We start from the raw sequence: 23953 nt of genomic DNA, 5'->3' as shown, positions 1-23953 counted from the left end.
TATGGTCAAATAATTGTATGTAGTCAATAGATTAACGCAATGACTTGATGGATCAACGTTTCCCGAATTAGAACGTAAACAGCCTCCATATCAAAATCAAAATCAATAAATAAATAAAAACAGTCATTTTCAAGTCATTTGTGTTTGCTGGAATTTATATGGAATTATTTGAATACCTATTCAGCGGCCATATGAAGCGCACCAGCCCTGAAAGAGTTAACCAGGCTGAGCGCTCCTTTCTGATATACCGCTCAGCGGTGAATAGGAGGGAGCGGATTGGTCCTTTCTCTGACTAACTGTGGTTAGTCTTTTCTCCTAGTTACTACATGGATACGGAAGATGTAGGCAGAGGCAGCCTATTGACGGAGACCAAGAGCATGTGCGTTGCGTGCTCTCTCTCTCTCTATCTCTATCCCTGGTGAATAGGCCTTTATGTTATATAGCCTCTCTTTCTCTCTCTCTCTCTCTCTCTCTCTCTCTCTCTCTCTCTCTCTCCCCCCCCCCCATGCTGGAAGATGAAGAAACTTGCAAGCGAAGCTTCTTTCTTTATCTTCTGATTACCAACCTGGGATAAAGAAAACCTCTCCACATATGTTATTTCTAGGCTATATCTCTCTCCCAGTCGCGGGTTTGGATGCTGCATGGAAGGCGAGCACATGGAACATTCTGATGCTGATATCAGAGGAACGAACCGGAGTGTTTGACAGACGCAGAGGAACGAACCGGAGTGTTTGACAGACGCAGAGGAACGAACCGGAGGGTTTGACAGGCGCAGAGGAACGAACCGGAGGGTTTGACAGGCGCAGAGGAACGAACCGGAGGGTTTGACAGACGCAGAGGAACGAACCGGAGTGTTTGACAGACGCAGAGGAACGAACCGGAGGGTTTGACAGACGCAGAGGAACGAACCGGAGTGTTTGACAGACGCATAGGAACGAACCGGAGGGTTTGACAGACGCAGAGGAACGAACCGGAGGGTTTGACAGACGCAGAGGAACGAACCGGAGTGTTTGACAGACGCAGAGGAACGAACCGGAGTGTGTGTGAAAGTCAGAACATCTCCATTGGTTTCCCATTATACCGGTCTACCCCAGGGCAGTGTAGAGATTGTACTGCGATTTTTTAAATTTATTTTAAACTGTTCATTCTGAATTGATGGTACCGGACCGCAAGGAACTATGAATAGATCTAAGGAAAGGAAGGTGTGTTTTGTTTTCCCTCGCTTCTTCCACAAAGTCCGGTCCTAATGCCTGGTCGGTGCAGTGCGCTTGGTCTTGTGTTGCTGTGCTGAATCAACTCTCTCGGAAGAGGCGAGCCAGCCACGTTGCCGCCACACAGTGTTGTGTTATTGTGATATATGTTCACTCGCCCGAACAGGCAACAGGCTATGAATGGGACGTGTTATTCTGTTGCTCGCTGCTTGTTAGTTTTGCTTCTCATCATGATCAACGTGTCGGTATGATACAGACACCCTCACCGTATAGGTGCAGTCCAAGTGGACTCGACCAGGACTGGACCAGTCACGCTTTGCTTTACATTATTCCATGAAGATAAGGGATAGAATTTCAGAGATGTTTTTTGCTGCCACATTCAGGAGTCGATTCTTGGCATTAATAAAGGCCTTCTAAATCCCCTTCAAACAGGTAGGCTACTTTTTTTTAAAACATTTATTTTTAACCTTTTATTGAACTAGGCAAGTCAATTAATAACACATTCTTATTTTACAATGATGGCCAAACCCTCCCCTAACCCGGACAATGCTAGGGCCAATTGTGCTCCGCCCTATGGGACTCACGATCACAGCCAGTTTGTGATACAGCCCGGGATCGAACCAGGGTCTGTAGTGACCGCCTCTAGCACTGAGATGAGCCCCAACCCTATCCCCACACGCCCTCCATTGCTTATTGGTTATTCTGTATCAGAGGAAGCACTAAAGTGTTCTGGTTGATTATGCTGCATTGCTGTTTACATGTTTTATAAGCCTACTCAATGTTTGTGTGTGTCAAGGGAGGGGCAGGAGGGGCAGGAGGGGCGGGAGGGGCGGGAGGGGCAGGAGGGGCGGGAGGGGCGGGAGGGGCAGGAGGGGCTGGAGGGGTAGGAGGGGTGGGAGGGGCGGGAGGGGCGGGAGGGGCGGGAGGGGCGGGAGGGGCGGGGCAGGAGGGGCAGGGCAGGACGGGCGGGGCAGGAGGGGCAGGGCAGGACGGGCGGGGTTGTAGCCAGTCGGGTCAGTGTCTGGATGTAATGCCTTCCAGAGGTCTGTGGTTGAGCGGTAGTTACCCTCTCCACATTGACCCTGCATACCTTCCAGAGGTCTGTGGTTGAGCGGTAGTTACCCTCTCCACATTGACCCTGCATACCTTCCAGAGGTCTGTGGTTGAGCGGTTTGTACCCTCTCCACATTGACCCTGCATACCTTCCAGAGGTTTGTGGTTGAGCAGTATGTACCCTCTCCACATTGACCCTGCATACCTTCCAGAGGTCTGTGGTTGAGCGGTAGTTACCCTCTCCACATTGACCCTGCATACCTTCCAGAGGTCTGTGGTTGAGCAGTATGTACCCTCTCCACATTGACCCTGCATACCTTCCAGAGGTTTGTGGTTGAGCAGTATGTACCCTCTCCACATTGACCCTGCATACCTTCCAGAGGTCTGTGGTTGAGCGGTAGTTACCCTCTCCACATTGACCCTGCATACCTTCCAGAGGTCTGTGGTTGAGCAGTATGTACCCTCTCCACATTGACCCTGCATACCTTCCAGAGGTCTGTGGTTGAGCAGTATGTACCCTCTCCACATTGACCCTGCATACCTTCCAGAGGTCTGTGGTTGAGCGGTATGTACCCTCTCCATGTTGGAGCAGAGCAGAGCACCACGTGTTGTTTTGTTGCAACTGCATGATACTACACCTCAATTGCAGTTCTTGCTTTATTTACATCTGTAGCTGGATAACAATGTACTGATGGGCTTTAATAATAATAACTAATAATATAGGTCACTTTGTATTTGTCATTGAGCAACATTCGTTTTGGGACGCATGCCTTGTGTTAACGGGTCATCTTTTCATGAGGTGAAGAGGCTTCAGCGAACCCAATAACCCCACCCTGTACCTCTTCATCCCCGTGCCTTTAGCTCAGCAGGCTAACCCTGTACCTCCTCCTCCCCGTGCCTTTAGCTCAGCAGGCTAACCCTATACCTCTTCATCCCCGTGCCTTTAGCTCAGCAGGCTAACCCTGTACCTCCTCCTCCCCGTGCCTTTAGCTCAGCAGGCTAACCCTGGACCTCTTCCTCCCCGTGCCTTGAGCTCAGCAGGCTAACCCTGGACCTCTTCCTCCCCGTGCCTTTAGCTCAGCAGGCTAACCCTGTACCTCCTCCTCCCCGTGCCTTTAGCTCAGCAGGCTAACCCTGTACCTCCTCCTCCCCGTGCCTTTAGCTCAGCAGGCTAACCCTGTACCTCTTCATCCCCGTGCCTTTAGCTCAGCAGGCTAACCCTGTACCTCCTCCTCCCCGTGCCTTTAGCTCAGCAGGCTAACCCTGTACCTCCTCCTCCCCGTGCCTTGAGCTCAGCAGGCTAACCCTGTACCTCTTCCTCCCCGTGCCTTTAGCTCAGCAGGCTAACCCTGTACCTCCTCCTCCCCGTGCCTTTAGCTCAGCAGGCTAACCCTGCACCTCTTCCTCCCCGTGCCTTGAGCTCAGCAGGCTAACCCTGTACCTCCTCCTCCCCGTGCCTTGAGCTCAGCAGGCTAACCCTGTACCTCCTCATCCTGAACAAAAAATATAAACGCAACATGTAAAGTGTTGGTCCCATGTTTCATGAGCTGAAATAAAAGATCCCAGAAATGTTCCATACGTACAAAAAGCTTATTTCTCTCAAATTTTGTGCACAAATTTGTTTTGATCCCTGTTAGTGAGCATTTTATCCTTTGCCAAGATAATCCATCCACCTGACAGGTGTGACATATCATAATCATTACACAGGTGCACCTTGTGCTGGGGACAATAAAAGGCTACTCTAAAATGTGCAGTTTTGTCACACAACACAATGCCACAGATGTCTCAGGTTTTGAGGAAGCGTGCAATTGGCAAGCTGATTGCAGGAATGTCCACCAGAACTGTTGCCAGAGAATTGAATGTTAATTTCTCTATCATAAGATGCCTCAAATTTTGTTTTAGAGAATTTGGCAGTACGTCCAACCGGGCAAGCGGTTTGCTGATGTCAACGTTGTGAACAGAGAGCCCCATGGTGGGGTTATGGTATGGACAGGCATAAGCTACGGACAACGAACACAATTGCATTTTATCGATGGCAATGTGAATGCACAGAAATACAGTAACAATATCCTGAGGTCATTCGCCATCACCACATGTTTCATGACAATGCACGGCCCCCATGTCGCAAGGATCTGTACACAATTCCTGGAAGCTGATGGCGAACTGGCCTGCATACTCACCAGAAATGTCACCCATTGAGCATGTTTGGTATGCTCTGGATCGATGTGTACGCAGCGTGTTCCATTTCCCGCCAATATCCAGCAACTTCACACAGCCGTTGAAGAGGAGTGGGACAACATTCCACAATCAACAGCCTGATCAACTCTATGCGAAGGAAATGTGTCGCACTGCATGAGGCAAATGGTCACACCAGATACTGACTGGTTTTCTGATCCACGCCCCTACCTTTTTTTTAAGGTATCTGTGAGCAACAGATGCATAGTTGTATTCCCAGTCATGTGAAATCCATAGATTAGGGTCTAATGAATTTATTTAAATTGACTAATTTCCTTATTTGAACTGTAACTCAGTAAAATCTTGCGTGATGCGTTTTTATATTTTTGTTCAAATCAAATCAAATGTATTTATATAGCCCTTCGTACATCAGCTGATATCTCAAAGTGCTGTACAGAAACCCAGCCTAAAACCCCCAAACAGCAAGCAATGTAGGTGTAGAAGCACGGTGGCTAGGAAAAACTCCCTAGAAAGGCCAAAACCTAGGAAGAAACCTAGAGAGGAACCAGGCTATGAGGGGTGGCCAGTCCTCTTCTGGCTGTGCCGGGTGGAGATTATAACAGCACATGGCCAAGATGTTCAAATGTTCATAAACGACCAGCAGGGTCAAATAATAATAATCATAGTAGTTGTCGAGGGTGCAACTATGTAACGGCTGTCGGGAGAGAGAGTAGACCAAGGCGCAGCGGAGTTAGTGTTCATCATGATTTTAATAACAGAAAGAACACTATACAAAACAAAACAAGAAAACCGACAGCCAAACAGTCCTGTCAGGTGCAAAACACTAAACAGAAACAATTACCCACAAAACCCCAACGGAAAAACATGCTCCTTATGTGTGACTCCCAATCAGCAACAACACTCTACAGCTGTGCCTGATTGGAAGCCACACGGCCAAAATCAATGAAACAAACCAACATAGAAAAATGCACATAGAACGCCCACCCAATGTAACACCCTGGCCTAACCAAAATAAAGAACAAAAAAAACCCTCTCTATGGCCAGGGCGTTACAAACTACTACTAATGACCATACCCCTCCCTCCCTGTCTCTTCTCTTTATGCTGAACCGTAACAGGCAGCCTGTTGTTACTGGTAACAAGCTCTGGTGTGTTTTAATGTGGCGAGGGAAACGTGTTGAAACACACAGGCAAGCACCATGTATTTTCCTACTTATACCTCCCTCCAAGGCCTATTTTAGTCAATGTCCTTGTTTTCCGATTATCATGGTAAGTTATTTTGGTTAAACATGGTGTTATATATCTGCCACAGTCCAGAGGTGACTGTTTCATTACAGACATTAGTTGGTTTTCCTATTAGTGGAGACATAAGGGTCTTTCATTGTGACCAATGTCATTATCTGGATTAGACATAAAAGGTGGCAGCAACAGAGGAGAGAGCAACGGGGAGACGAGGAAGAGGAGAGAGCAACGGGGAGACGAGGAGAGAGCAACGGGGAGACGAGGAGAGAGCAACGGGGAGACGAGGAAGAGGAGAGAGCAACGGGGAGACGAGGAGAGAGCAACGGGGAGTGAGGAAGAGGAGAGAGCAACGGGGAGACGAGGAAGAGGAGAGAGCAACGGGGAGACGAGGAAGAGGAGAGAGCAACGGGGAGACGAGGAGAGAGCAACGGGGAGACGAGGAAGAGGAGAGAGCAACGGGGGGAGACGAGGAGAGAGCAACGGGGAGACGAGGAAGAGGAGAGAGCAACGGGGAGACGAGGAAGAGGAGAGAGAACGGGGGAGACGAGGAAGAGGAGAGAGCACGGGGGGAGACGAGGAGAGAACAACGGGGAGTGAGGAAGAGGAGAGAGCAACGGGGAGACGAGGAAGAGGAGAGAGCAACGGGGAGACGAGGAAGAGAGCAACGGGGAGACGAGGAGAGAGCAACGGGGAGACGAGGAAGAGGAGAGAGCAACGGGGAGACGAGGAAGAGGAGAGAGCAACGGGAAGACGAGGAGACGAGGAGAGAGCAACGGGGAGATGAGGAAGAGGAGAGAGCAACGGGGGGATGAGGAAGAGGAGAGAGCAACGGGGGGATGAGGAGAGAGCAACGGGGAGACGAGGAAGAGCAGAGAGCAAAGGGGAGACGAGGAAGAGCAGAGAGCAAAGGGGAGACGAGGAAGAGGAGAGAGCAACGGGGAGACGAGGAGAGAGCAACGGGGAGATGAGGAAGAGGAGAGAGCAACGGGGAGACGAGGAAGAGGAGAGAGCAAAGGGGAGACGAGGAAGAGGAGAGAGCAACGGGGAGACAAGGAAGAGGAGAGAGCAACGGGGAGACGAGGAGAGAGCAACGGGGAGATGAGGAAGAGGAGAGAGCAACGGGGAGACGAGGAAGAGGAGAGAGCAACGGGGAGACGAGGAGAGAGCAACGGGGAGACGAGGAGAGAGCAACGGGGAGACGAGGAGAGAGCAACGGGGAGACGAGGAAGAGGAGAGAGCAACGGGGAGATGAGGAAGAGGAGAGAGCAACGGGGGGATGAGGAAGAGGAGAGAGCAACGGGGGGATGAGGAGAGAGCAACGGGGAGACGTGGAGAGAGCAACGGGGAGACGAGGAAGAGGAGAGAGCAACGGGGGGGTGAGGAGAGAGCAACGGGGAGACGAGGAGAGAGCAACGGGGAGATGAGGAAGAGGAGAGAGCAACGGGGAGACGAGGAAGAGGAGAGAGCAAAGGGGAGACGAGGAAGAGGAGAGAGCAACGGGGAGACAAGGAAGAGGAGAGAGCAACGGGGAGACGAGGAGAGAGCAACGGGGAGATGAGGAAGAGGAGAGAGCAACGGGGAGACGAGGAAGAGGAGAGAGCAACGGGGAGACGAGGAGAGAGCAACGGGGAGACGAGGAGAGAGCAACGGGGAGACGAGGAGAGAGCAACGGGGAGACGAGGAAGAGGAGAGAGCAACGGGGAGATGAGGAAGAGGAGAGAGCAACGGGGGGATGAGGAAGAGGAGAGAGCAACGGGGGGATGAGGAGAGAGCAACGGGGAGACGTGGAGAGAGCAACGGGGAGACGAGGAAGAGGAGAGAGCAACGGGGGGGTGAGGAGAGAGCAACGGGGAGACGAGGAGAGAGCAACGGGGAGACGAGGAAGAGGAGAGAGCAACGGGGGGACGAGGAGAGAGCAACGGGGGGATGAGGAAGAGGAGAGGGCAACGGGGGAGATGAGGAAGAGGAGAGAGCAACGGGGAGATGAGGAAGAGGAGAGAGCAACGGGGAGACGAGGAGAGAGCAACGGGGAGACGAGGAGAGAGCAACGGGGGATAAGGAAGAGGAGAGAGCAACGGGGAGACGAGGAAGAGGAGAGAGCAACGGGGGGATGAGAAAGAGGAGAGGGCAACGGGGAGATGAGGAAGAGGAGAGAGCAACGGGGAGATGAGGAAGAGGAGAGAGCAACGGGGGGAGGAGGAAGAAGAGAGGGCAATGGGGGAGATGAGGAAGAGGAGTGGCTCTTGAGAGTCATTTAGGATTAGGGTTGCACATTTTGGGGAATATTCAGAGGTGGAAACTTTCCGTGTGAATTAACGGGAATATATGGGAATTAATATTAATTCCATTTAAATGTAGATGTTTTTTGCATTGGATATATTTACCATATCATTTGGAGACAGAAACCTAAACCTTTTACCTTATCATAAGTGGACATAATTGCAAATTATTAAATTCTTCCAATAGAAATAAAAATAATTTTGTTACGAATTGAACTGTAATTAAATGAGTTGACTCTTCACATGGGATGATTTCACTGAACAACAAAAGAAAGGGAATATTGATCCCCAATGATCCATCGCATCTCCCAAAAATGTTTTCAACAAACATCTGTAAAATGATTGTCTAGAAACTAAAGCTTTGGTTGTCTTCCTCTCAGGCTTCCATGTCTTCTCCCTGGACCTCCTCAATGTCCACCTCTAGAACATCAGACTCTGAGTCCTCATCTTCACTGTCACTTTCCAACCTTGTTGAGGATGGCTCGTTGTCAGGCTCAAAAAGCCTCAAATTTGCTCGGATGGCCACCAATTTTTCGACCCTTGTATTGGTCAGCCTGTTGCGTGCTTTGGTGTGTGTGTGTGTTCCCAAACAAGGACCAGTTGCGCTCTGAGGCGGCTGATGTTGGTGGGATTTGGAGGATGATGGCGGCAACAAAGTCCCTTCCACCAGGTGGCTGATGAGATGTTGGCACGACTGCCATATTGCATCTTCATCCCAAAGCCCTTGCTTGGTAGTGTACTTCGCCAGACTGTCAAGAACCTTGCTCTCATCCAGGCCAATGTGGCGAGACACGGTAGTGATGACACCATAGGCCTTGTTGATCTCTGCACCAGACAGGATGCTCTTGCCAGCATACTTGGTGTCCAACATGTACACTTCGGCCTGTATGGGCTTCAGGCAGAAGTCTACACGCTTTTTTAAATGTATTTCAGAACTGCAGTTTCCTCTGCTTGGAGCAACAGTGAAGTGGGCAGGGCAGTACGGATTTCTTCTCTTACATCTGCAAGCGGAGTCTGAACATCAGACAGGATGGCATTGTCTCCCTCAATCTGTGCAATGGCTACTGCTATAGGTTTCAGGAGTTTCAGGCTGCTTACCACTCTCTCCCAAAATACATCATCCAGGAGGATCCTCTTGATGGGGCTGTCCATATCGGCAGACTGTGATATGGCCATTTCTTGGAGAGACTCCTTCCCCTCCAGGAGACTGTCAAACATGATGACAACACCACCCCTACGGGTGTTGCTGGGCAGCTTCAATGTGGTGCTCTTATTCTTCTCACTTCGCTTGGTGAGGTAGATTGCTGCTATAACTTGATGACCCTTCACATATCTAACCATTTCCATGGCTCTCTTGTAGAGTGTATCCATTGTTTTCAGTGCCATGATGTCCTTGAGGAGCAGATTCAATGCATGAGCAGCACAGCCAATGGGTGTGATGTGAGGGTAGGACTCCACTTTAGACCAAGCAGTCTTCATGTTCGCAGCATTGTCTGTCACCAGTGCAAATACCTTCTGTGTTCCAAGGTCATTGATGACTGCCTTCAGCTCATCTGCAATGTAGAGACTGGTGTGTCTGTTGTCCCTTGTGTCTGTGCTCTTGTAGAATACTGGTTGAGGGGTGGAGATGATGTAGTTAATTATTCCTTGCCATGAACATTCAACCACCCATCAGAGATGATTGCAATACAGTCTGCTTTCTCTATGATTTGCTTGACCTTCACTTGAACTCTGTTGAACTCTGCATCCAGTAAATGAGTAGATAAACATGGTATAAATGAGGAAGTGGAGAAGGGTGTATGCTGGGTGAATAACATTCAGAAATCCCTTCCAATACACACTGCCTGTGAGCATCAGAGGTGAACCAGTTGCATACACAGCTCGAGCAAGACATTCATCAGCATTTCTCTGACTACGTTCCTCCATTGAGTCAAAAAAAATTCTGATTCCAGGAGGACCATGAGCTGTTGCTATCGATAAGGTGTCTGATTCATCATTTTCACCTCTGACAAAAGTCCCTCTACTTCTATTCGAGGTTGCTTGTTGTGAGCGCTGAGGGAACTTTATGCACTTGGCCAGATAATTCAGCATCTTTATTGCATTCTTCACATATGATTTGGCGCAGTATTTGCAAATGTACACAGCTTGTCCTTCTACATTAGCTGCAGTGAAATGTCTCCACACGTCAGATGGCGCCCGTGCCATTTTCCTGGAAAGATTAGAAAAAATGAGTTAAAAAAACAACAAAAACAATTCCATGTACAGATAAATAGTTAAGCAGTTAGATTAAACAACTCCGTTGTAAGATACATGTTTTAAAATGAAACATGTATGGAAACAGGTATATAATATCCACCCGGCACAGCCAGAAGAGGACTGGCCACCCCTCATAGCCTGGTTCCTCTCTAGGTTTCTTCCTAGGTTTTTGGCCTTTCTCAGGAGTTTTTCCTAGGGAGTTTTTCCCAGCCACCGTGCTTCTTTCACATGCATTGCTTGCTGTTTGGGGTTTTAGGCTGGGTTTCTGTACAGCACTTTGAGATTTCAGCTGATGTACGAAGGGCTATATAAATAAATTTGATTTGATTTGATTTGAAACAGGTGAATTAACACTCCTCAGTTAGCAGGCTCAAGCAAGCTGAAACCCACATGGTAGCAAAACCTAACTAGCAGAAATTGTTAACAAGTTAGAAATGATTTAAACACACTTTGCTGTAGGCTACTATTTACTAGTTAACAAAAATCATGTATGTCATATAAAATATATTCACCCCACCCAGTATTGTAATCAAAAGTGACCAGAAATCATGTAGTCCTTGGCTCAGACAGTGTAGTAGTGTGGATTCATTAGCATCTCATTAGTGTACCAGATCTTGAGAATCAGCTGTACATGTGATGGAGGAATGCATTGTGTATGCAGAGGGTTGCAATTCCATTGAATTGGGGATAGTTGAACCAAAATATGCCATAAGACCTAAAGTTGCCTTATGTGTATCCCACAAAAAAGGTTCACTGTTATAAGCTAACTTTTTGGATCAATTTAAGCAAAAATTCCTCAAATTCCAGGGCCTAACTTCCCATGGAAAAAGTCCGGAAATTTACTGGAAAGTTTCCGACCCTTTGCAACCCTACTTAGGATAGACCTCTCTCTGTCTGTCTGTTACTAATTAGTCACTTAGGATAGACCTCTCTCTGTCTGTCTGTCTGTTACTAATTAGTCACTTAGGATAGACCTCTCTCTGTCTGTCTGTTACTAATTGGTCACTTAGGATAGACCTCTCTCTCTCTGTCTGTTTGTTACTAATTAGTCACTTAGGATAGACCTCTCTCTGTCTGTTTGTTACTAATTAGTCACTTAGGATAGACCTCCCTCTGTCTGTTACTAATTGGTCACTTAGGATAGACCTCTCTCTGTCTGTCTGTTACTAATTGGTCACTTAGGATAGACCTCTCTCTGTCTGTTTGTTACTAATTAGTCACTTAGGATAGACTTCTCTCTGTCTGTCTGTTTGTTACTAATTAGTCACTTAGGATAGACCTCTCTCTGTCTGTCTGTTTGTTACTAATTGGTCACTTAGGATAGACTTCTCTCTCTCTGTCTGTTTGTTACTAATTAGTCACTTAGGATAGACTTCTCTCTGTCTGTCTGTTTGTTACTAATTAGTCACTTAGGATAGACCTCTCTCTGTCTGTCTGTTTGTTACTAATTGGTCACTTAGGATAGACTTCTCTCTGTCTGTCTGTTTGTTACTAATTAGTCACTTAGGATAGACCTCTCTCTGTCTGTCTGTTTGTTACTAATTAGTCACTTAGGATAGACCTCTCTCTGTCTGTCTGTTTGTTACTAATTAGTCACTTAGGATAGACCTCTCTCTGTCTGTCTGTCTGTTACTAATTAGTCACTTAGGATAGACCTCTCTCTGTCTGTTACTAATTGGTCACTTAGGATAGACCTCTCTCTGTCTGTTTGTTACTAATTAGTCACTTAGGATAGACCTCTCTCTGTCTGTCTGTCTGTTACTAATTAGTCACTTAGGATAGACCTCTCTCTGTCTGTTACTAATTGGTCACTTAGGATAGACCTCTCTCTGTCTGTCTGTCTGTTACTAATTAGTCAATTATGATAGACCACTGTCTGTTACTAATTGGTCACTTAGGATAGACCTCTTTCTCTCTGTCTGTTACTAATTGGTCACTTAGGATAGACCTCTCTCTGTCTGTCTGTTACTAATTGGTCACTTAGGATAGAACTCTCTCTCTCTGTCTGTCTGTTACTAATTGGTCACTTAGGATAGACCTCTCTCTCTCTGTCTGTCTGTTACTAATTGGTCACTTAGGATAGACCTCTCTCTCTCTGTCTGTCTGTTACTAATTGGTCACTTAGGATAAACCTCCCTCTGTCTGTTACTAATTGGTCACTTAGGATAGACCACTCTCTCTCTGTCTGTCTGTTACTAATTGGTCACTTAGGATAGACCTCTCTCTGTCTGTTACTAATTAGTCAATTATGATAGATCTCTCTCTGTCTGTTACTAATTGGTCACTTAGGATAGACCTCTCTCTCTGTCTGTCTGTTACTAATTGGTCACTTAGGATAGACCTCTCTCTCTCTGTCTGTCTGTTACTAATTGGTCACTTAGGATAGACCTCTCTCTCTCTGTCTGTCTGTTACTAATTGGTCACTTAGGATAGATCTCTCTCTGTCTGTCTGTTACTAATTGGTCACTTAGGATAGAACTCTCTCTCTCTGTCTGTCTGTTACTAATTGGTCACTTAGGATAGACCTCTCTCTCTGTCTGTCTGTTACTAATTGGTCACTTAGGATAGACCTCTCTCTCTGTCTGTCTGTTACTAATTGGTCACTTAGGATAGACCTCTCTCTCTGTCTGTCTGTTACTAATTGGTCACTTAGGATAGACCTCTCTCTCTGTCTGTCTGTTACTAATTGGTCACTTAGGATAGACCTCTCTCTGTCTGTCTGTTACTAATTGGTCACTTAGGATAGACCTCTCTCTGTCTGTCTGTCTGTTACTAATTGGTCACTTAGGATAGACCTCTCTCTCTGTCTGTCTGTTACTAATTGGTCACTTAGGATAGACCATTCTCTCTCTGTCTGTTACTAATTAGTCACTTAGGATAGACCTCTCTCTGTCTGTTACTAATTGGTCACTTAGGATAGACCTCTCTCTCTCTCTGTCTGTTACTAATTGGTCACTTAGGATAGACCATTCTCTCTCTGTCTGTCTGTTACTAATTAGTCACTTAGGATAGATCTCTCTCTCTCTGTTTGTTACTAATTGGTCACTTAGGATAGATCTCTCTCTGTCTGTCTGTTACTAATTAGTCAATTTTGATAGACCTCTCTCTGTCTGTTACTAATTAGTCACTTAGGATAGACCTCTCTCTGTCTGTCTGTCTGTCTGTTACTAATTAGTCAATTATGATAGACCTCTTTCTGTCTGTTACTAATTGGTCACTTAGGATAGACCTCTCTCTCTGTCTGTCTGTTACTAATTGGTCACTTAGGATAGACCTCTCTCTCTCTGTCTGTCTGTTACTAATTGGTCACTTAGGATAGACCTCTCTCTGTCTGTTACTAATTAGTCACTTAGGATAGACCTCTGTCTGTCTGTTACTAATTGGTCACTTAGGATAGACCTCTCTCTGTCTGTTACTAATTAGTCACTTAGGATAGACCTCTCTCTGTCTGTTACTAATTAGTCACTTAGGATAGACCTCTGTCTGTCTGTTACTAATTGGTCATTTAGGATAGACCTCTCTCTCTGTCTGTCTGTTACTAATTGGTCACTTAGGATAGACCTCTCTCTCTCTGTCTGTCTGTTACTAATTACAAATTCATGGCAGAGCATCAAGCAGAGCCTAGATTGCGTTCCAAATCCCTAAACAGTGCCTTCAGAAAGTATTGGCACCCCTTGACTTTTTCCACATGTTGTTGTTACAGCTTCAATTTAAAATGGATTACTTTGAGATTTAGTGTCACTGGTCTACACACAATATCCCATAATGTCAAAGTGGAATGTTTTTAGAATTCTTTATAAATTAATTTTAAAAAATGGAAAACTGAAATGTTTTTTGAGTCAAAAATTATTCAACACCTTTGTTATGGCAACCCTAAATATGTTCAGGAAGTAAACATTTACTTAACAAGTCACATAATACACTACATGACCTAAAGTATGTGGACACCTGCTTGTCGAACATCTCATTCCAAAATCATGAACATTAATATGGAGTTGGTCCCCTCTTCGCTGCTATAACAGCCTCCTCTCTTCTGGGAAGGCTTTCCACTAGATGTTGGAACATTGCTGCGGGGGACTTGCTTCCATTCAGCCACAAGAGCATTAGTGAGGTCGGGCACTGATGTTGGGCGATTAGGCCTGGCTCGCAGTCGACGTTCCAATTCATCCCAAAGGTGTTTGATGGGGTTGAGGTCAGGGCTCTGTGGAGGCCAGTCAAGGTCTTCCGGGGACATTGTCATTCTGAAACAGAAAAGGGCCTTCCTCAAACTGTTGCCACAACGTTGGAAGCACAGAATAGTCTAGAATGTCATTGTATGCTGTAGCGTTAAGATTTCCCTTCACTGGAACTAAGGGGCCCAAACCATGAAAAACAGCCCCAGACCATTATTCCTCCTCCACCAAACTTTACAGTTGGCACTATGCATTTGGGCAGGTAGCGTTCTCCTGGCATCCGCCAAACCCAGATTCGTCCGTCGGACTGCCAGATGGTGAAGCGTGATTCGTCACTCCAGATAACGTGTTTCCACTGCTCCAGAGTCCAATTGCGGCGAGCTTTACACCACTCCAGCAGACGCTTGGCATTGCACATGGTGATCTAAGGCTTGTGTGCTGCTGCTCGACCATGGAAACCCGTTTCATGAAGCTCCTGACGAACAGTTCTTGTGCTGACGTTGCTTCCAGAGGCAGTTTGGAACGCGGTAGTGATTGTTGCAATCGACACTCGCTACGCGCTTCAGCACTCGGCAGTCACGTTCTGTGAGCTTGTGTGGCCTACCACTTCGCGGTTAAGCCGTTGTTGCTCCTAGACATTTCCACTTCACAATAACAGTACTTACAGTTGACCTGGGCAGCTCTAGTAGGGCAGAAATTTGACAAACTGACTTGTTGGAAAGGTGGCATCCTATGACGGTGCCACGTTGAAAGTCACTGAGCTCTTCAGTAGGGGCCATTCTACTGCCAATGTTTGTCTATGGAGATTGCATGGTTGTGTACTCGATTTTATACACCTGTCAACAACAGGTGTGGCTGAAATAGCAGAATCCACTAATTTGAAGGGGTGTCCACATACTTTTAAATATATAGTGTAAGTTGCGTGGACTCTGTGTGCAATAATAGTGTTTAACATGATTTTTTAATGACCACCTCATCCCTGTACCCCACACATACTGTAAGGTCCCTCAGTCGATCAGTGAATTTCAAACACACCATTCAACCACAAAGACCAGGGAGGTTTTCCAATGCCTCACAAAGCAGAACACCTATTGGTAGATGGGTAAAAACAAAAAAGCACACATTGAATATCCCTTTGAGCATGGTGAAGTTATTAATTACACTTTGGATGGTGTATCAATGCACCCAGTCACGACAAAGATACAGGCGTCCTTCCTAACTCAGTTACCGTAGAGGGCAGAAACCGCTCTGGGATTTCACCATGAGGCCAATGGTGACTTTAAAACAGTTACAGAGTTTAATGGCTGTGATAGGAGAAAACTGAGGATGGATCAACAACATTGTAGTTACTCCACAATACTAACCTAAATGACAGAGTGAAAAGAAGGATGCTTGTACAGAAAACAAATATTCCAAAACATGCATCCTGTTTGCAATAAGGCACTAAAGTAATACTGCAAAAAATGTGGCAAAGAAATTAACTTTATGTCCTGAACACAAATCCAATACAACACATCACTGAGTACCACTCTTCATATATTCAAGCATAGTGGTGGCTGCATCATGTTATGGGTATGCTTGTCATTGGCAAGAACTAGGGATTTTTGTTGTTGTTGTTGGGATAAATAGAAATGGAATAGAGTTAAGCACAGGCAAAATCCTAGAGTAAAACATGGTTCAGTCTGTTTTCAACATTCACTGGGAGACAAATTAACCTTTCAGTAGGACAATAACCTAAAACACAAGGTGAAATCTACACTGGAGTTGCTTACCAAGACGACATTGAATGTTCCTGAGTGGCCTAGTTACAGTTTTAACTTAAATCGTCTTGAAAATCTATGGCAAGACTAGAAAATGGCTGATGATGAACAACCAATTTGACAGAGCATGAATAATTTTTAAAAGATAATGTGCAAATATTGTACAATCCAGGTGTGCAAAGAGAGATATTCTCTCTCTCTCTCTACAGAGATAACAGGTGGAAATACAACAACTCTATTGTAACATATCAACAGAGGATTCAGTGAACTTTGAACTGTTTGGACTGTTGATTCAGCGAAAGTTGAACGATTCTAAGCTGTGATGTAAAGACAGAAGAAATTTGACCAGTTTTCTGAAAGCCAACCAGTTTGCTGCTCTATCCATCTATCTCTCTCTCCCTCTATCCCTCCACCTCTCTCTATTCCTCTCTCCCTCTGTCCCTCCTGTTAAAGATAGATGAAGGCTTACCAACCAGACTCCTGGAATGAAATAAAACGAAATAACACACATACCTTCCATACTTTAAGTAAAATATAATACCTTATGACTCCTGTTGAGGAGAGAGAGAGAGGGTAGATTATAGTACCTCATGACTCCTGTTGAGAGAGAGAGAGAGGGAGAGAGAGAGAGGGTGAGTGTAGTCGTGGGACAGGGTGAGTGTAGTCGTGGGACAGGGTGAGTATAGTCGTGGGACAGGGTGAGTGTAGTCGTGGGACAGGGTCAGTGTAGTCGTGGGACAGGGTGAGTGTAGTCGTGGGACAGGGTGAGTGTAGTCGTGGGACAGGGTGAGTTAAGTCGTGGGACAAGGAGAGTGTAGTCGTGGGACAGGGTGAGTTGACCCATGGGACAGGTTGAGTTGACCCGTGGGACAGGGTGAGTGTAGTTGTGGGACAGGGTGAGTTGACCCGTGGGACAGGGTGAGTGTAGTCGTGGGACAGGGTGAGTGTAGTCGTGGGACAGGGTGAGTGTAGTCGTGGGACAGGGTGAGTGTAGTCGTGGGACAGGGTGAGTGTAGTCGTGGGACAGGGTGAGTGTAGTTGTGGGACAGGGTGAGTGTAGTCGTGGGACAGGGTGAGTGTAGTCGTGGGACAGGGTGAGTGTAGTTGTGGGACAGGGTGAGTGTAGTTGTGGGACAGGGTGAGTGTAGTCGTGGGACAGGGTGAGTGTAGTCGTGGGACAGGGTGAGTGTAGTCGTGGGACAGGGTGAGTGTAGTCGTGGGACAGGGTGAGTGTAGTCGTGGGACAGGGTGAGTGTAGTCGTGGGACAGGGTGAGTGTAGTCGTGGGACAGGGTGAGTGTAGTCGTGTGGGACAGGGTGAGTGTAGTCGTGGGACAGGGTGAGTGTAGTCGTGGGACAGGGTGAGTGTAGTCGTGGGACAGGGTGAGTGTAGTCGTGGGACAGGGTGAGTGTAGTCGTGGGACAGGGTGAGTGTAGTCGTGGGACATAACATTTTACCACTACCTTTAACATCATACCCATCTTTATTTCCCAAACACATTTCAACACAATCACAATCTAACAAACACTTAGTACTTTTCTTAAAAACACTTAACTTTGACCAGTCCCTGTTTTTCCTAATATCCCAGCGATAATCCATTACACTTCAATTTGCTCAACTTGCCCCCATTGTCTCAACTTAACCCCAAGGCAAACATTTTGACTTTATTAGCCCACACAGCTACAAGGATGTACTTCCATGCTAGATTTAGTACGTCCTATTGCAGCTTATAGAGACCCCAACTGATGTAGAAAACAATAGTCAAATGATTTACCTTGGTTGCGATACAAACATTATGAACCTCTTACACAATACATTCATTTGGTAAAAAAAAAAAAATCCTGTTTTTTGGACCTAACTTGCTTACTTTTTTCCATGTGGTTTCTTCCTTCACAGACTCCATGTGGTTTCTTCCTTCACAGACTCCATGTGGTTTCTTCCTTCACAGACTCCATGTGGTTTCTTCCTTCACAGACTCCATGTGGTTTCTTCCTTCACAGACTCCATGTGGTTTCTTCCTTCACAGACTCCATGTGGTTTCTTCCTTCACAGACTCCATGTGGTTTCTTCCTTCACAGACTCCATGTGGTTTCTTCCTTCACAGACTCCATGTGGTTTCTTCCTTCACAGACTCCATGTGGTTTCTTCCTTCACAGACTCCATGTGGTTTCTTCCTTCACAGACTCCATGTGGTTTCTTCCTTCACAGACTCCATGTGGTTTCTTCCTTCACAGACTCCATGTGGTTTCTTCCTTCACAGACTCCATGTGGTTTCTTCCTTCACAGACTCCATGTGGTTTCTTCCTTCACAGACTCCATGTGGTTTCTTCCTTCACAGACTCCATGTGGTTTCTTCCTTCACAGACTCCATGTGGTTTCTTCCTTCACAGACTCCATGTGGTTTCTTCCTTCACAGACTCCATGTGGTTTCTTCCTTCACAGACTCCATGTGGTTTCTTCCTTCACAGACTCCATGTGGTTTCTTCCTTCACAGACTCCATGTGGTTTCCTTCCACTCCATGTTCTTCCTTCACAGACTCCATGTGGTTTCTTCCTTCACAGACTCCATGTGGTTTCTTCCTTCACAGACTCCATGAAATGATGACCTCTTCCTAAATATTTTGGTCACATGATTCATTTGGTGTATGGTTTCCTAGAAACAAAAGGTGGCTCAATTTACCTCATCACCTCAGGGACCAATTGATTGGGCCAGAGCAACACTAGTGATCTGAGGTGTGACCAATCGGACGATTGAGAATCGGACGATTGAGGTATGTCTTCTACAGAGAATACCTACATTCCTCAGGGTGTAGAGGTATGTCTTCTACAGAGAATGTAGATTGAGGTATGTCTTCTACAGATAATGTAGATGGAGGTATGTCTTCTACAGAGAATGTTGATTGAGGTATGTCTTCTACAGAGAATACCTACATTCCTCAGGGTGTAGAGGGATGTCTTCTACAGAGAATGTCGATAGAGGTATGTCTTCTACAGAGAATGTACATTGAGGTATGTCTTCTACAGAGAATGTAGATGGAGGTATGTCTTCTGAAGAGAATACCTACATTCCTCAGGGTGTAGAGAGAGGTATGTCTTCTGCAGAGAATGTAGGTCAGATTTCCAATCTCTCCAATAACACAATACGGTAAAGCCAAACCCGTCTGTAGTCTGGAAGGTGTAGTTGTATTGTTGACAATAGACAGAATTGGGGCGTTGCGCAAATTCTAAAAATGCACAATGTCTTTGGTTGTGTTGCAATACACATGTTCCCACGCTGTGGTTGTGGGTATTGCCTGGGCAGGGTTCGACTAGATGCAAGCACATTGTCTTGTGTTTTAGCACATGTTCTTGTGATGCCGGTTAGATGTCTTGTGTTTTATGCTAAGCATACCGTGTCCTGATTGCGGTCGTGAACTTGACCCCCCCCCCCCCCCCCGGTCAGTCGATCGGTTCGTTCGGTTCAGTCGAGACATCTGGATCTGAGTCACTCATCCCCACAGAGCCCCTCCACTCCCCCCCCCCACACACACCACCCTCACCAACCCGCCAGCGCCTCGGGGGTGAGGTGTTATTGGCTGCCCAGTGGGACCAACCACTGATACGAGATGCCGCCTATCTATTGGCTGCATTGTTGCCATGCTGGGGTTGGCGGCTGCCTTCCTTCCCCTCACTCCACACATTCACTCAGCTCTCCCGTAAGCCAGATCCACCCGCCCGCCCTGTCCATCGACTGTCTGTTCTGTTCTGTCTGTCTCCCAATTTCTTTCTATCCCGGGTCCTGATCCCGGCCCCGTCGTAGTGTTGTGTTGTTTCCCTTCATTGTGCAGTAGGAGTTTAGCTTAATCAGAGAGGTGGTGGCTGGCGCCAGCCGGGAGAAGGAGGAGGAGGACGAATCTCTGCTCTGCTCTGCTGCACTCAGGCAGAAATATGTAGGTCATGTTGTGAAGCAAACACCTAGGGGAGAGAGATAGAGACTACAGTTGGATAAAGCAACAGCAGTCTGCAGGAGAGAGAGAGAGAGAACACAGTTCACTAGAGCGGTAACAGAAAGAGAGAGAGCGAGAGAGAGAGAGAGAACACAGTTCCCTAGAGCGGTAACAGAAAGAGAGAGAGCGAGAGAGAGAGAGAGAGAGAGAGTCTGAAGAATGTTCACAGCCATGGTGTATCTCGGACTGGGAGTCTGACTGGAAGCACAGAGAATGTGCTGCGTGTTCATTTTCTCCAGACAACACCATCCCAATGCTTTTAAATCCATGACAGAGTGTACACATGGGTAGAGAACTGGGACGCATCCTCCGTCTTTGGAAGGTGGTTGGTTCTTGTTGTGGAGAATAGTATCACCAGGATGGACCACACCTCCTCAAAACCTATTTCAAATAAATTCTCAGGGGAAAAAGGGGGACAGCCAAAGAACCCCTTTTGGAAACTTTTTGTTAGAGAGAGAGAGGTATTATTCTAGAAAATACAGTAGAATACAGTAAAGGTAATATTCTAGAAAATACAGTAGAATACAGTTAAGGTAATATTCTAGAAAATACAGTAGAATACAGTAAAGGTAATATTCTAGAAAATACAGTAGCATACAGTAAAGGTAATATTCTAGAAAATACAGTAGGATACAGTAAAGGTAATATTCTAGAAAATACAGTAGGATACAGTAAAGGTATTATTCTAGAAAATACAGTAGCATACAGTAAAGGTAATATTCTAGAAAATACAGTAGGATACAGTAAAGGTAATATTCTCGAAAATACAGTAGGATACAGTAAAGGTAATATTCTAGAAAATACAGTAGGATACAGTAAAGGTATTATTCTAGAAAATACAGTAGGATGCAGTAAAGGTAATATTCTAGAAAACACAGTAGGATATGGTATAGGTAATATTCTAGAAAATACAGTAGGATACAGTAAAGGTAATATTCTAGAAAATACAGTAGGTTACAGTAAAGGTAATATTCTAGAAAATACAGTAGAATACAGTAAAGGTAATATTCTAGAAAATACAGTAGGATACAGTAAAGGTAATATTCTACAAAACACAGTAGGATACGGTATAGGTAATATTCTAGAAAATACAGTAGGATATGGTATAGGTAATATTCTAGAAAATACAGTAGAATACAGTAAAGGTAATATTCTAGAAAATACAGTAGGATACAGTAAAGGTAATATTCTAGAAAATACAGTAGGATACAGTAAAGGTAATATTCTAGAAAATACAGTAGAATACAGTAAAGGTAATATTCTAGAAAATACAGTAAAGGTAATATTCTAGAAAATACCGTAAGATACAGTAAAGGTAATATTCTAGAAAATACAGTAGGATACAGTAAAGGTAATATTCTATGAAACACAGTAGGATTCGGTATAGGTAATCTAGAAAATACAGTAGGCTACAGTAAAGGTAATATTCTAGAAAATACAGTAAGATACAGTAAAGGTAATATTCTAGAAAACACAGTAGGATTCGGTATAGGTAATATTCTATGAAACACAGTAGGATTCGGTATACAGTGCATTCGGAAAGTATTCTGACCCCTTGACTTTTTCCACATTTGGTTATGTTACAGCCTTATTCTAAAATTGATTAACTGTTTTTTTCCCTCATCAATCTACACACAATAACCCATTATGACAAAGAGATGTTTGATCGGGTTCAAGTCCAGGCTCTGGCTGCGCCACTCAAGGACATTCAGAGACTTGTCCCGAAGCCACTCCTGCGTTGTCTTGTCTCTGTGCTTAGGGTCGTTGTTCTGTTGGAAGGTGAACCTTCACCCCAGTCTGAGGTCCTGAGCACTCTGGAGCAGGTTTTCATCAAGGATCTCTCTGTACTTTGCTCCTTTCATCTTTCCCTCGATCCTGACTAGTCTCCCAGTCCCTGCAGCTGAAAAACATACCCACAGCATGATGCTGCCACCACCATGCTTCACCGTAGGGATGGTGCCAGGTTTCCTCCAGACATGACACTTGGCATTCAGGCCAAAGGGTTCAATATTGGTTTCATCAGAACAGATCATCTTGTTTCTCATGTTCTGAGAGTCCTTTAGGTGCCTTTTGGCAAACTCCAAGCGGGCTGTCATGTACCTTTAGCACTCTACCATAAATGGCTGATTGGTGGAATGCTGCAGTGATAGTTGTCCTTCTGGAAGGTTCTCCCATCTCCACAGAGTGTCACGACTTCTGCCGAAGTTGGTCCCTCTCCTTGTTCGGGCAGCGTTCGGCGGTCGAAGTCACCGACCTTCTAGCCATCGCTGGTCCTCTTTTCATTTTCATTTTCCTTTGGTTTTGTCTTGTCTTCCATCACACCTGGTTCCAATCCCATCAATTACATGTTGTGTATTTGACCCTCTGTTCCCCCTCATGTCCTTGTCGGGGATTGTTTGTTGTAAGTGCTTGTATCGGGTTATGTACCCATTATTTGATTGTTCTGTTTTCTGGTGTTTTTTTTATTATTAAACTGCGCCGTTTGGAAACACAGTTCTTGCTCTCCTGTGTCTGACTTCTCTGCCGCCAGTTCGCACTCCTTACAGAATCACCGACCCGACTATGGAGTCAGCAGGAGCAGGTACCCCAGGTATAGGGGTGGAGGAGCGCGTCCGGGAGCACGCAGCAATGCTCCACCATCTTGGCACCGCCATGGACCGCTGGGAGAGACAGGGAGTTCTTCCAGCGCCTCCACCAGCACAACCGGGGTCTCCTCTGAGCGCCCCTCTTCCTCCTGGTCCCAGTGGGATTCGTCTCTCCAGGAATACGACGGAAAGGCTGCCAACTGCCAGGGGTTCCTTCTTCAACTGGACTTATACCTGGCCACCGTCCACCCTGCTCCATCGGGCCGTGAGAGGGTGTCCGCCCTCGTCTCGTGCCTCACCAGGAAAGCCCTGGAGTGGGCCAATGCCGTGTTGAGAGAGGGAGATGCAGCGTTGGACCAGTTTGAGGAGTTCACCCGCCGTTTCCGGGCAGTCGTCGACCACCCGCCCGAGGGTAGAGCGGCGGGTGAGCGCCTCTTCCATCTGAGGCAGGAGACGAGGAGCGTCCAGCAGTTCGCCCTGGAGTTTAAGACCCTGGCTGCCGGCGCCGGATGGAGCGACAGGGCCCTGATCGACCATTAACGCTGCAGTCTGCGCCAGGACGTCCGTTGTGAGTTGGCCTGCAGAGACACCACCCTCACGTTCGACCAGCTGGTGGACTTGTCCATCCAGCTGGACAACCTGCTGGCTACCCGCGGACGTTCTGATCGGGGTCCGGTGGTTCCATCCTCCTGCACCTCCGGTACCCATGGAGCTGGGAGGGGCGGTGTGCAGGGAGACCGGAGTGGGTTCCAGCTCGTGCACCATCTGTGGCTGCAGAGGTCACACTGCCGGTCGGTGCCGGGTTGGTTCCTCTGGGGAACGAGGCAGCAGGCAGGGCGCTCTGGCGTCGCCCCAGGTGAGCTGGCACCATTCTCACCCAGAGCCCTCTGTTGCACATATGTTTGTGTTTGTCACTTTCCCTGAGTTTTCCCCGCATTCCCAGCATAAGGCGCTCGTCGATTCAGGCACGGCTGGGTATTTTATAGATAGAGCATTAGCCCGTAGTTTAGGGATCCCCATTGTTCCCGTGGCTGTGCCCTTCCCCGTTCACGCCTTAGATAGTCGACCATTAGGGTCAGGGTTGATTAGGGAGGACACCGCTCCTCTGGGCATGGTGACGCAGGAGGGTCACGAGGAGAGAATTAGTCTCTTCCTTATTGACTCTCCTGCGTTTCCCGTGGTGCTGGGCCTACCCTGGTTAGCTTGTCATAACCC

The 23953-nt window shown here is 46.6% G+C and overlaps 1 protein-coding gene across 1 annotated transcript in view; it reads left to right on the top strand.

Annotated features, from left to right (window-relative positions):
- The first annotated feature begins 347 nt into the window (after window positions 1-347).
- ccdc120a (coiled-coil domain containing 120a) overlaps window positions 348-23953 on the top strand; it is a 107925-nt gene continuing 84319 nt past the window's right edge. Inside the window, exon 1 of the mRNA XM_029718274.1 lies at window positions 348-1643. The gene's annotated coding sequence lies outside the window, so the exon portion shown is untranslated. The remainder of the gene's footprint in view (window positions 1644-23953) is intronic.

Source organism: Salmo trutta, chromosome 28 (assembly GCF_901001165.1).
Source record: "Salmo trutta chromosome 28, fSalTru1.1, whole genome shotgun sequence".
Taxonomy (NCBI): domain Eukaryota; kingdom Metazoa; phylum Chordata; class Actinopteri; order Salmoniformes; family Salmonidae; genus Salmo; species Salmo trutta.
This window is presented reverse-complemented; position numbering and strand designations above follow the sequence as displayed.